We start from the raw sequence: 7,987 nt of genomic DNA on the forward strand, positions 1-7,987 counted from the left end.
CGTTAGAGAGTAAAGAATTTGTTTTTTGCTTAAGACAAAAGTCTTTGTCTGTGTTTTATTGGGTGCTCTGATCAGACTCTTTCTAACCACAATCACGATTCATCGAATTAATTTCTAACAGATCTCCTGCTAATACAACTGATCTCCAGCCGAAAATGGCCGCTTTGGCAATTGGACTCTATGGCATTGAAGTCCCTCTCCTCCCAAACCCTGCCCTCATCAGGCTCCGCCCCAAAAATGTCCCACCGGTGGCAAAGAGGGACCTGGCAACCCTACACCTGGAGGTTGGCAACCCTAATGATTTCCGCCAGAGGCAACCAGCCCCTTGAACCTGGTCAGGGAGAAGGTGGGCCTGATCCAGGATACTTTGTACAGCTGATCCCAGAGAGACCACCAAACACACAAGGCTGCTTCACTTTCCAGAGATGTGGAGACCATGGTTCATTTTTGTTCATTTTCTATGTCCTCAGCCCTCCAGTTCTCTCATCTCAGATTTGTAGATTACGGTACTTACGCTTAGCATTGACACTCTGCAAATGCTCCAAAACACCCTCTTACACAATTATGTATTGAAAATGTTTTTATACTGCCTGTCTGTTAACTCTTAGATCCATATATTATTCAATTATATTATATATAAAATTGTATTTAATATATTCTATTTCGTATATTGTCATATTAAACGATGTCCATTTATGGTAATGGGACATAAAGTCCCCATATAAAACAACACCAAAACATCCCACAGCAATGGAGGAGGAGGAGGAGGAGGAAGAAGAAGAGGAAGAAGAAGAAGAAGCAGGAGGAGGAGGAGGAGAAGGAGAAGAGAAGGAGAAGGAGGAGCTGGTTTTTATACCCTGCTTTTCTCTACCTTTAATGAGTCTCAATGCTGCTTACAATCACAATCCCTTCCCCTCCCCACAACAGACACCTTGTGAGGTAAGGGGGTAGGATTGCCAACCTCCAGGGGTGGCTCATGGCCTTTACTTTGTGTGTAGAAAAAGAGTTGGTTTTTATACGCCGATTTTCTCTACCATTTTTTTAAGGCGTCTCAAACCGGCTTACGATCGCCTTCCCTTCCTCTCCTCGCAACAGACACTTTGTGAGGTAGGTGGGGCTGAGAGAGTTCGGAGAGAACTGTGACTGGCCTGAGGTCACCCAACAGGCTTCATGTGTAGGGGCGGGGAATCGAACGCGGTTCTCCAGATTAGAGTCCGCCGCTCTTAACCACTACCCCACCCATCTCCTGCAAGGCAGCATAAAACATCCGGTTTTTACAAAGGGATAGTCAGAAAGCCTGGGAAAAAATGACCACTAAGGCCATATCAATAAAAGACATAATGTAGATCTTTAAAAAAATACCACCTCTTCCAGGACCGAGCACTGAGAACAGGAACGGGGGTTATTCCCCAGCGATGCTACCTTTGCAAAAAGCCCAGCGTGCAGTTTCTCTGTTCACCTGGCCGTGTATTGTCTTCAAACGGAAATTTAATTTGCCAGATAAACATCTTGACATCTTAATTCGAGAACAAACATTCAACTCAGGCCTCGATGGGGCCGGGGATTAGCCGCAGGGCCAGTTTTCGGAGCTGAGGGGCCGGGTTCTAATTAGAAAGCGGGGAGTGTCCCTGGGCGCGCGCAGAGTGCCTTCCGTGCGTTGCCGAAGCTTGACGATTCCTTTCCCACGTTTGGGACTGGATAAGAGAGCTCCCTGGGCAGAAGAGGTGATTTCCGGACAGAATACCGGTGCTTGGAGAGAAGGAACGAATCCTCTGCTCCACTTTCCTACTGTTGCTGAATGAATGTTCAATTCAGCATGGACCAGGCTTACATTAACTTTGGGAAGGCTTCAGTAGGTTATAGGGCTGCCAACCTCCAGGTACTAACTGGAAATCTCCCACTATTACAACTGCTCTCCAGCCAACAGAGATCAGTTCCCCTGGGGAAAATGGCCGCTTTGGCCATTGGACTCTACGACACTGAAGTCCCTCCCCCTCCTCCCCAAACCCCGCCCTCCTCAGGCTCTGCCCCAAAAATCTCCAGGTATTTCCCAACCCGGAGCTGGCAACACCGGCAGGTTACAAATGGTTCTTCAGCATTTGAAATAGCCAATGTCTGTGGACCAGATCCGGTTTATTCAGCTCCGGACGACTGTGCTGAATTTTCATTCGGGGCTAGAAAACATTTTGCCCATTTTTTTTTCCATAAGGAAAAACATATTGTAAGAAACAGAGATATATGTGGACTCTGATGTCCCATCTCGCATTTTGGATCTCTTATGTAAGGTTGCCAACCTCCAGGTGGTGGCTGGAGATCTCCCACTATTACAACTGATCTCCAGCCTCTGTGGCATTGAAGTCCCTCCCCTCCCCATACCTCATCCTCCTCAGGCTCCGACCCCCAAATCTCCAGGTATTTTCCCCACCCAGAGCTGGCAACCCTAGCTCTTAACCTCCAGGTTAGGGTTGCCAACCTCCAGCTAGTAGCTGGAGATCCCCTGCTATTACAACTGATCTCCAGCGGATAGAGATTCATTCCCCTGGCATTGAAGCCCCTCCCCTCCCCAAACCCAACTCTCCTCAGGCTCCACCCCCAAATCTCCATGTATTTCCCCACCCAGAGCTGGCAACCCTACTCTTATGTAACCTCTACAGCACCGCCCTAAATCTGTTTACTCAAAAGTAAGCCCCTTTAAGTTGAATGGGCCATACTTTCTAGTATGTTTGTGACTGCTCCCTTATAGCACAGTCCTGCGCATGTCTATGAGAGCCAGTGGGTCGTAGTGGTTAAAATGTTGGACAAGGACCTGGGAGACCCAGGTTCGAGTCCCCATTAGGCTGAGGAAGTTTGTTGGGTGAAGTTGGACCTGTCACACACACTCAGCCTAACCTACTTCACAAGGTTGGAGTCCACCGCTCATGTGGAGGAGTGGGGAATCGAACCCGATTCTCCAGATTAGAGTCCGCCACTCATGCAGAGGAGTGGGGAATCGAACCTGGTTCTCCAGATTAGAGTCCACCACTCTTAACCACTACACAATGAACATGAGTCAGCAGTGTGATGCGGTGGCTAAAAAGGCAGATGGGATCCTGGGCTGCATCGACAGAAGTCTAGTGTCCAGATCACGTGAAGTGATGGTATCGCTTTACTCTGCTGTGGTAGGACCTCACCTAGAGTACTGTGTTCAGTTTTGGGCACCATAATTTAAGAAGGATGTAGACAAGCTGAAAGGTGTCCAGAGGAGAGCAACAAAGATGGTGAGGAGTCTGGAGACCAAGTCCTATGAGGAAAGGTTGAAGGAGCTGGGTATGTTTAGCCTGAAGAGGAGAAGACTGAGAGGGAATATGATAACCATCTTTGTCCTTGAAGGGCTGTCATAGAGAGGATGGTGCTGAGTTGTTTTCTGTTGCTCCAGAAGGTCGGACCAGAACCAATGGGTTGAAATTAATTCAAAAAAGTTTCTGGCTAAACATTAAGAAGAATTTCCTAACAGTTAGAGTGGTTCCTCAGTGGAACAGGCTTCCTCTGGAGGTGGTGAGCTCTCCTTCCCTGGAGGTTTTTAAGCAGAGGCTAGATGGCCATCTGTCAGCAATGCTGATTCTATGACCTTAGGCAGTTCATGAGAGGGAGGGCATCTTGGCCATCTTCTGGGCATGGAGTAGGGGTCACTGGGAGTGTGTGGGGGAGACAGTTGTGAATTTCCCGCATTGTGCAGGGGTTGGACTAGATGACCCTGGCGGTCCCTTCCAACTCTATGATTCTATGCTGGTTGTAAAAAATCGTACCTGTCCAGGCAACATCCAAAAAGGAAGAACAAAAGCCATGTTGCCCCTTTTATTGAGATCAACACAGAAGATAGGACACAGATTTTGTTCTCGGTGGGGTTTGCTGTGAGCTGAAAAAAATACCCTTTGTTCTGCTCACAGCGGGGACGTGGGAAATCAGGCTTAACCTCCCCCCTCCTGCCTCTCCCATCAGCTGCTCGGCCTGGAGTTCCTAACCCTAATGATGTCATTGTCGGGGCATCCAAGTGGCCGAAATGCCAGAGAAGACGCTCAAAATCAGGGATGCTCAGGAGATCCGGACCCTCCTACTGAAGGGTGGGAGGTAGAGAATCAGCTACACTGTGTAAGAAGTGAAGCAAGTTCTTAAAAAAAACTTCTAATAACAATCTAACCGCTGTTAAGTTATTTCAAAAATCCAAAATATTTCAAGCCCGGCTACATTTTTGCGTAAGGAAAAAGATCTCTTTTCGAAGAGGTCGTTCTTGTCACAGTTCCAGTGAGACAAGCCCAGCCCAAAGAAGCCCTGAGTTTCCTCTGACTTACTCCCAAGGAAGCCTATTTTGGAGGCAGTTAAAAAGGAGCAGAGGGAGTTTCTCTGGCTGACCTGGAGCTAGCGACCGTATATTTAGACATTATTATAATTATATTTTGCCTCTCTGGCTGTTCTGCATTGGCTTTTTGTTGTTCCGCCGGGGGAGTCAGGTTTTAAAATGGCCTTTTAAATAGAGCTACAACCCCTTAAGAAGATCTGTTTTCAACAATGCATATCAGATGTGCGTTATGCGCACATTCAGGGCAAGGGAAGCCAAAGTTATGACGTCCAAAACATGCCATTTCCTGTTCTTTTAAAATGCAACGCTTTCCCCAAAGCAATCTGCTGTGTGCAAAGAAGAAAGTGCCTCTGAGCATGTGCAGAGCGTCAGGCAAAGCCACATCTGGCAGCAGGTTTCCCGGCTCCTACCAGCTGCATGGTAGGCGAAAGTTCAGAGGGTGGGGAAATACTTTCCCCAACAGCCTAAATACGAGAGAAATCCATTGACTTTTCAACTTCTTTCTCCCCCACCCCTTTTAAAGAGCTTTCCTCTTGAGAGCCAGCGGCAGCGTTAGGTAGTGGTTAGAGCAGTGGTTTGGAATGGTGGACTCTAATCTGGAGAACCGGGTTTGATTCCCCACTCCTCCACATGAGCGGCAGATGTTAATCTGGAGAACCGGGTTGGTTTCCCCACTCCTCCCCACGAAGCCAGCGGGGTGACCTTGGGCTAGTCACAGCTCTGTCAGAGTTCTCTCAGCCCCACCTACCTCACAGGGTGTCTGTTGTGGGGAGGGGAAGGTGATTGTAAGCCGGTTTGAGTATCCCTTAAGTGGTAGAGAAAGTCGGCATATAAAAACCAACTCTTCTTCTTTTATACAATTTATATTTTAGTTACAAATACAAATTATATTTTATACACAATTGAGACATTAACATCAGATGAAAGAACCATTTGCAAACTCTTGTCTCTCAACTCTAGATATAGATGCATTCTTGCACAGCTTGGTAGACAGCCTTTGATTTCTTGATGTGCTGTTACCTTTCTCATCCGTGAATCTCTGGTTTGAGATGTTCAGTTCAATTAAGAACATACATGAAGCTGCCTTATACTGAACCAGACCCCTGGTCCATCAAAGCTAGTATTGTCTACTCAGACCGGCAGCGGCTCTCCAGGGTCTCAGGCAGAGGTCTTTCACATCACCTACTTGCCTGGTCCCTTTAACTGGAGATGCTGGGGATCGAACCTGGGACCTTCTCCATGCCAAGCAGATGCTCGACCACTGAGCCACTGCTCCGCCCCACAGTGGCACCTGGTTGGCCACCGTGTGAACAGACTGCTGGACTTGCTGGACCTTGGTCTGATCCAGCAGGGCTTGTCTTATGTTCTTAACGGTCCATTTGTGCATCTTCAGGGTACCCCAGCAGACAGTTCAACTTGTTTGCAGCCTGGTTGTGAAAGGGACAGGAAAACGAAAACAGCAATCCGGGGCCAGCGCAGAGATGAACCAAACTGCTTCCTGGCTGACTTCTGGTGAGTCAGGCCCTGACTTCCTGATGCATCTCCCGCGGAATTGGTTTCGCCAGCCTCCCAAACGCCACTTCGCTTCCGTTGCTTTGCCGCTGCAAGTCAATTATGCATGGAAAGTTTTGCCTTGGATTTGCCGCTCTCTAGATGCACATTTTCCCCATCTGAATTCTCAAAACTCTACATGGGGGCTTGTTTTTGGCCATTTACGCATGGGAGGTTTCGGCTTGGATTTGCCACTCTTTAGGTGCACATTTTCCCCAGCCAAATTCTCAAAACTCAACAATAATCCCCCATGCAGAGTTTTGAGAATTCGGATGGGGAAAGTGTGCATCTAGAGAGCAGCAAATCCAAGGCAAAACCTCCCATGCATAAGTGGCCTTTGAGTTTTAAGAATTCAGATGGGGAAAATATGCATCTGTGTGTGTGTTGTCGCTTCCGACTCATGGCGACCCTATGAATGAAAGTCCTCCGGGAATGTGCATCGAGAGAGCAGCAAATCCAAGGCAAAACCTCCCATGCCTAAGAGGCCTTTGAGTTTTAAGGATTCAGATGGGGAAAATACAAACCATTTATTCATGGAAGGTTTTGCATTGGATTTGCCACTCTTTAGATAAAACTTTCCCCCCATCCATATTCTCAAAACTCAACAATAAGCCGGCGTGCAGAGTTTTGAGAATTCAGATGGGGAAAATGTGCATCTCTAGAGTGACAAATCCAATGCAAAACCTTCCATGAATAAATGGCCACATGTGTTGTCGCTTCCGACTCGTGGCGACCCTATGAATGAAAGTCCTCCGGGAATGGGCATCGAGAGAGCAGCAAATCCAAGGCAAAACCTCCCATGCCTAAGAGGCCTTTGAGTTTTAAGGATTCAGATGGGGAAAATACATGTGTTGTCGCTTCCGACTCGTGACGACCCTATGAATGAAAGTCCTCCGGGAATGTGCATCGAGAGAGCAGCAAACCCAAGGCAAAACCTCCCATGCCTAAGAGGCCTTTGAGTTTTAAGGATTCAGATGGGGAAAATATGCATCTCTGTGTGTGTTGTCGCTTCCGACTCGTGGCGACCCTATGAATGAAAGTCCTCCAGGAATGTGCATCCAGAGAGCAGCAAATCCAAGGCAAAACCTCCCATGCATAAATGGCCTTTGAGTTTTAAGAATTTGGATGGGGAAAGTGTGCATCGAGAGAGCAGCAAATCCAAGGCAAAACCTCCCATGCCTAAGAGGCCTTTGGGTTTTAAGGATTCAGATGGGGAAAGTGTGCATCGAGAGAGCAGCAAATCCAAGGCAAAACCCCAAATGCCTAAGAGGCCTTTGAGTTTTAAGGATTCAGATGGGGAAAGTGTGCATCGAGAGAGCAGCAAATCCAAGGCAAAACCCCAAATGCCTAAAAGGCCTTTGAGTTTTAAGGATTCAGATGGGGAAAGTGTGCATCGAGAGAGCAGCAAATCCAAGGCAAAACCTCCCATGCCTAAGTGGCCTTTGAGTTTTAAGAATTCAGATGGGGAAAATATGCATCTCTGTGTGTGTTGTCGCTTCCGACTCATGGCGACCCTATGAATGAAAGTCCTCCAGGAATGTGCATCCAGAGAGCAGCAAATCCAAGGCAAAACCTCCCATGCATAAATGGCCTTTGAGTTTTAAGAATTTGGATGGGGAAAGTGTGCATCGAGAGAGCAGCAAATCCAAGGCAAAACCCCAAATGCCTAAGAGGCCTTTGAGTTTTAAGGATTCAGATGGGGAAAGTGTGCATCGAGAGAGCAGCAAATCCAAGGCAAAACCCCAAATGCCTAAGAGGCCTTTGAGTTTTAAGGATTCAGATGGGGAAAGTGTGCATCGAGAGAGCAGCAAATCCAAGGCAAAACCCCAAATGCCTAAAAGGCCTTTGAGTTTTAAGGATTCAGATGGGGAAAATATGCATCTCTCTGTGTGTTGTCGCTTCTGACTCATGGCGACCCTATGAATGAAAGTCCTCCGGGAATGTGCATCGAGAGAGCAGCAAATCCAAGGCAAAAAACCCCATGCCTAAGAGGCCTTTGAGTTGTAAGGATTCAGATGGGGCAAGTGTGCATCGAGAGAGCAGCAAACCCAAGGCAAAACCCCAAACGCCCAACTCCCCAGATTTCCAGGCAGAGGGGCC

This window comes from Euleptes europaea, chromosome 2 (genome assembly GCF_029931775.1).
Source record: "Euleptes europaea isolate rEulEur1 chromosome 2, rEulEur1.hap1, whole genome shotgun sequence".
Lineage (NCBI taxonomy): Eukaryota > Metazoa > Chordata > Lepidosauria > Squamata > Sphaerodactylidae > Euleptes > Euleptes europaea.